This window comes from Cucurbita pepo, chromosome LG11 (genome assembly GCF_002806865.2).
Source record: "Cucurbita pepo subsp. pepo cultivar mu-cu-16 chromosome LG11, ASM280686v2, whole genome shotgun sequence".
NCBI lineage: Eukaryota > Viridiplantae > Streptophyta > Magnoliopsida > Cucurbitales > Cucurbitaceae > Cucurbita > Cucurbita pepo.
Genome location: NC_036648.1, coordinates 5,571,177 through 5,578,110, shown reverse-complemented (window position 1 = coordinate 5,578,110; position 6,934 = coordinate 5,571,177).

The following is a 6,934-nucleotide window of genomic DNA, read 5'->3' as shown; positions in this document are numbered from 1 at the left end:
CACAGCAGAGGGTTGACCAAAGAAGTTCTGTTCTCTTGCTGACATTTATGCAGATACACTTGAAGAAAAACTAGATCCCGACGAGTTAGTATTGCTCGCGACCAAGGAGTCGACAACATACCATGAGGCAGCAACTAAGACAACGTGGCAGGAGGCCATGCAAAAAGAGTTTGAAGTCATTGAGAAGAACATGACGTGGACACTCACTAACTTACCATCCAAACACAAGCCCATCAGTTTCAAGTGGGTGTTTAAGATAAAAAAGAATTGTGAAGAAAATATCATCAAGCATAATGAAAAACTTGTGGGAAAGGGATACGTTCAATCATAAGAAGTTGACTTTAAGGAGGTTTTCGCACCTATGGCTAGACTCGACAGTGTAAGCCTGATTCTTGCCCTCGCAACTCAACACGGATGAGAGGTCATCACTTAGACGCAAATCAATGTTCCTAAATGGTGACCTCTAAGAAGAAGTGTACGTTGCCCATTTTGAAGGCTTCATCTTCAAAACCGATGAGCACAAAGCGTACAAGTTGTCAAAGACCCTCTACATTTTACGGCAAGCACCGAAGGCATGGATCATATGTGTGGACAAGAGCTTAAAGAGTCTAAATTTCATGAAATTCTCACAAGAACAAACATTGTATACAAGAAACAAAGGAGTTGAAACACTCATACTTGATCGTCATTGGTGTAAGTGAGGAAGGCATTTAAGAGTTCAAGCAACAAATGATGAAAAAATTTGAGATGACTGATCTCAGGTTACTCACTACTACCTCGGTATAGAAGTGAACCAAAGGAAAGATTGCATCATGTTAAAGCAATCGGCCTATATTGTATGCTGAGAAGATGTTACAGCATATTAAGATGACAAAGTACAACCCCACTAAGTATCCGATGGTGGAGAAAGTTTAATGATTTATTTACAAGATTTGTTGGTAGTCTTTTAACTTTTGGAGAAAGTTTAGGAGATTGGTTAGTGTTTTGGTAAGTACTCATTAGATACATGCTCTATTCACAACAACAAATAGATTATATAGAATCCTTATAATTATTTCTCCACCGTAAATAGATTTGTTAGATATATTCTCCAAATTGTTAGTGATAGGAATTATTGTTAATCCTCTTGAAGTAGTAGGTGGTGATTTCCGTGATTTGAGGACCAATACTTTTGAAGTGGGGGAAGATGAAAAGGATCATATTGTTTGAATGTTCTAACTGGATCTATTACACAACTCAAGATCAAGAAGATTCAACAAGCACACATTCTTTATCTACAAAATTGGATAGGCTCGGTTTAACCTCCTTTTCATATGTTAGAAGCTGATTTGATTGAGGAATGACCATTTATACCTCCGTGAGTCAATATTTTCACAGTCCATTGAGGTGGAGAATAGGATTGCTATAAATAACAAATGATTGATAATTTATTTTCAAACTTTATTTATTATTTTAATTCATAATTTCTTGTACGGATCAAAATGGTTTTTTTAATGGACATTTGAAGGGCTAGGAGTAACTTTAAGGCCACCAACTTTTTTTTTTTTTTGGTGTGCATTTGAAGAGTAGGAAGCTTCTTTTGTGGAGAGACATAAATGCCAAAAAAAAATTAGTAGATAAAAGGGAGATTTTTTATGAATGAAATTTGTGCATCATCAAGTTTGGGTGACTCAATTCTAGATTTTATCTCTTTGTTGATATGAATTTTGTACGAAGATATGTTAATTTTTTAGATTTAAGGGTTCTTGCTTCAACACAAGATTAGATTCATGAGAATCCGGTTGTAATATAGGGCCAAGAACAATATTTTCCTAATGGACCCACATGCATGTGCTTTGACTTTGTCTAAAGAAGTACAACACATCCATTTATACCTATAATAAAAGTAGAGCTTAAGGCTAAGACATGATTTTAGATCTCACAAGGCATGATAGACATTGCATGTGATTGCATTTTCCATTGTTAGCAGTGGGGTCACTAGCTAAGTATTTTTAAATATTCGTTCTTTTCCTAGAATTTTAAGTTAAATACAATGGACCTCTAGTCGATGACCGACTTCTTTTATGGAGTCCCTAGAATAGTGATCTTCTAAATAGTTTATTCACGTTGAATAATTTCTATGTTATTTTAGGCAAGTATGTTAAATTGTTTGATTCATTATAGACCTAGCTTCAACTTAGGCTCTGCTCGATAAAGATGCAACTAATGATTTGTTTAAGGTAGTTTTTAATTTGAGGCATATAAATCTTAAAAGTCTTATTTGTTCCGATTTTTTTTTGGACAAAGAGGAGAAGGTTAGCTTGTTTTTAATTGATTTTCTTGTCAAAAACTTTTGGTTTAACTAAGAAACTCTAGTAATGTTCCCTATTTTAGATTGAAATTTGAGGGCATTACACCTTTAAGAATCTAAATGATTGTGGTTCATCTAAATGTTTCTCCATAAATTAAGAGTGCAAGTTAATTATATAAAATCATATTAGATTAACAAGATTAACAAGTAAAAACATTAGAAATGTAAAGTAAATTATATAATGGAGTTAAAAATAAGATAAGCTTGAAATCATATGAAAAACAAAGTTTAAAGCGATCTAAAATGAGGGGGAAGAGGGGATAGGTCAAAAAACAAAACTTGTTTAACTTGACCATTGCACATCACCTTTTATCCTACCTTGGAACAATTCTAGCTCCATCCCGCGAGTTGTTATAAATGGATATCGGAGCCCTGGGTTGATTAGGTCGTATAGATTGTTTTCCCTAGATAGAGAGTTGTCGACTCAAATAACGTCTCGCCACGACTAGGTATATAAGTAAGGTGTAAGAGTGGACATGATCTAACCTCTTTATCTAAATTGATGCATATGTCGGTTACACCAGGTAAGCATGATTAGGTCGGAACATGTTAGATCGATTTGTAACCTAGACTTCGATGCATTATTGTAGATTATGGGAGGCATGATGGTCTATGCATAATTGGTACTGACGCTTGCTTTGGTTGTTGTAAGAGCGGCCACAGAGTATTTAAGCATTTTATGGTCCAATCTTATACCAACTATTACCTAACATACTTCCACTCACACATCTCTACATAAACGATTTGGATCAAATCATTTATAAAAAAAAGTTGTAAAGTGAGTCATTAAAGCACCAACCTTATATGTATATTATAGTCTCTTTAAGTTATTACTCGAACATGATTCTCTTTCATGTCTAACTACACACCGTTCAAATTTACCATAATAATCTTAGATATTAAGTATTTCTTTATTTGTTTCTTGAATTCATATCGATATGTGTTCTCTCCTAGGTATAATCATTTTGCCTTCCTTATTTTCACTAGTCTTTAGTTTGAAGACGGGACAAGAATTTCTTTTGTCATCTCCATCCGACTCATCGTACCTACGAGAGAATACATATCGAAAGGGGTTTAGGGTTTAAAATTAGGGTCAAAGTCAAAAGGTTTAGAATCCCAAACAGAGTTTTTAGAAGGCCCAAGTAGGGTTTTGTGGATTTGGTGAAGGAAAGAGGGGATGAATGAGCATTCCCAAGGGCTGTTTATATGTTTAATTATAAAGGTGAGGATTCACACAAATCCCAGACACGCATGAACCACCCATTCTCCCCCTCCTTTCTTTTGTCGTGTCTTTCTATAATCACGACCGTCTATTAGGTAGTCGATCAAATCTCACATGTTCATCGACCCATGCGAACTACACAACTCAAATCATAAAAATTGAATTAGGTTAGATTTTTTCTTTTCAATTTGGGTTGCGGAAAGTTTAGTTCAATTAGAAACCTGAAAAATAGGGTTACAGGCTAACCCAACGGTACCATCTTTTAAAACTATTAAGAATATTCAAATTTTGTAGTCAATATTAGTGATATGTTATATGACATTTTAGTTATTAATATAATGAATAAATAACTTTTTTTTAAACAATTTAAAAAACAACCCGACAACCCAAACCGAAAAAAAGAGGATTGTGTTGAGTTGGGTTATGAATTTTATTCGTGTTGCTAGGGTTACCAACCTAACCCATCTGAAATTTCACGTTGGTCCAAAAAAAAAAATTTTCCAACCCAACCCAACCCAACTCATATATATCCATAATTCTGACAACAAATTTAGAACGGAGGAACAATCACCAAAGCGTTTCACTTTATAAAATGACACGTAATTGAAATACTACATTTGATCGAGTGAAATGAAATGAAATGATAGTTGAAGATGAGGAGGGGGATAGCATAAAGTGAAATATTTGATTCATTATAACCCTAACAAAGATGTTTATAGATCAAAGACACGAGTATGGGAGGAAAAGCAGGCATGGGGTTTTGCAGTAAATATATATTTTTTTAAAACACCCTGTTTTTTACTTTAATAAAGCTTTTTACTTTTCTTGGAAATCTCCTCTTCTTTGATAATGATGCAACCAATTACAGAGATCACGAAAAGGAAGTATGGAGTTTTTCCAATGACCCACGTTTTTTTTTTTTTTTTTTTTTTTCGGATTCTTATCCAAAAGAAATATTCATACTTTTTAACCATTGGATTGGATTCGAATTAGGGTTTGGAGTTTGGATTTGGTACTTGATGACTCCGACATTCCTCTCCATTCTCTGTAATTAGTTACACTACTTATTGTTCACTCCTAAGAGTAAAAATTATCATCATAAACCAACTAATACAATATGATCACCTTACTTACGACTCGTTTCTAAAAGTGAAAAATTTCGTCATAAACTAACCAACACGAATTCTTTTAGTATACTTTGTTTCTAAATATTTGAGCCACAAAAAAACGAAGGTGATATGAATCCAACAACTGATCACTTGCATGTACCCGAACGAGCAATTACAAGAAACAGTATAAAAAAGATTCAAGCATCAAATCAAGAAGATAATGAAGTGGCTGACATGGTAGAGTGTTAGAAACTTGCCTTTGGTAGTTCAACTACCAATTAAAACAATTTATGAATGTCTTATTTTCTTCTATTTGTATTTAATAGCATTTATTAGTAATTCGTAGATGGTTGAATTTATTATGTTAGGTTATCCTGTGAGCCTATTTAAAGGCATGTAATATTTAATTTTGAAATCATGGTAGAATACAAAAAACGTTGTGGTTGAAACACTTTGGGTGGTATGTTTCTTTCAAACTTTGGTTTTAGGTTTGATGTTAAAAATCGATTCAATGGATTAGTCATGATCAAGCTAATTCTGGAGTGAGTCGTCTTGGTATCTAAGAGTGACCATCATAGATTCCAAGTTCGATCTAAGAGTCATTCATCTTCTAACCAGCTCTTGGTTGGAATCAATCCACTAAATTAGCTTTCTCTGGAAACGTTTTGCAAAGATTCTAAAAACACCTCTAGCTTTGCAAAAATCTAGCATTGCTGGCGCTTATTAGAAGGTGTCCCTTTTTATATACGTAATAATTTTCAATTTTATTTTGAAAAGAAAAATTGAAAATAATTTTGTAAAGTTAGGTCTAAAATGGAGGCTTATGCGGCCACTCGGTTGGCCATTACCATGTACATTGACCATAATTTACGTGAACGCCATTATTACACAAGCCTGCCACGTGGCAAACATACAGATGACCCTCTCCTTAACTGTAAAGGGAACTGCCCGTCATTTTCTCCTGCCTGTTACCCGGTTCCATGTCTCATAGGTCACCCCCCTATTACACTAGCAAAGCCCCATTCAAATTTAATGATAAATTTCTATCTAAATAGCTTAATCACTAAAGTTTGAATTGATTCGGTGTTTGGTAGATTTATTGTAGCCTTGAAGGCCCAATTATAGGCCATTTGAGTAAAATACTTTTTTTTTAATTAAAAAATATATTTTTTTAATTAAATGTCTATGTATATAATATAAATATATAATAAGTTAGTTAATATAGATATATTTATATATAAACGGTGAACATCTCTGTCTCCATTCCTGTCTGTCCCCATTCATGTTTAGCTAATATTTTCCATTTAAATAAGAATTTTCTATCTCATTCAAGATGGGTCCTTGTGAGAGCTAGATCCATATACGTTAATGGACATATCTGCTTGAGAGGTATGACTTTTAAGTCGAGAAATATAAAAAATATAAAAGTTAAAATAAAATTCTTACACGTGCATCAAAATACTATAATAATATATATACGATGAAAATAGTTAAATGTAATTCACACATACTCATATATTTCAATTATTATACTAAAAAAAATTGTCATAATTTAAAAAAAAAAAACTTAGTCAATTTATTTCTATAATTTTGGATTTTGATAAGGCTTTAAAAAAAATGGCTTTAAATCAATTCAACGTGTTGTATTGTCTATCATACAGCTGACATAATGGGTTAAAGTAGACAATATCGGTTAGTGGTGACCATCGACTATTACAAATGGTATCAGAGCTAGTTACCAAACAGTATGTTAGCGAGGACGTTGAGATCCTAGCGCCCAAAGAAAGAAAACATTTCTTACCAAACCGTTCTTATCTAATTTTCAATTTACTACCCACTTTAAATTATACTTGAATCGTTATTACTAACAAACTCTTGGAATTGTTGCAATTATACTCTAAAGTCAAAAAAATTATAATATTTAAAAATATATTCTCGGAGAATCAAATAATTGTGTTTAATTTTATATAAATAAATATTATTTATATTTAGTTGTGGCAATTATTTTTAATAATTTTATTTTATTAGGATGGTTAATTTCTTAGGGATTAATTACGGTTAATAGTTTCTATTAAATCAATTTTGAATTTATTTTTCATTGATTATGCCATAAATTTTAGAATTTTAAATTTATATACAAACCAATCAAAATTATATAAACTTTTATTCAAATTAAATAATTAATTATATATAATATATATAAAAAATTAAAATTTAATTAATTTAGCTCACTCTTCCAACCTAAAACACATA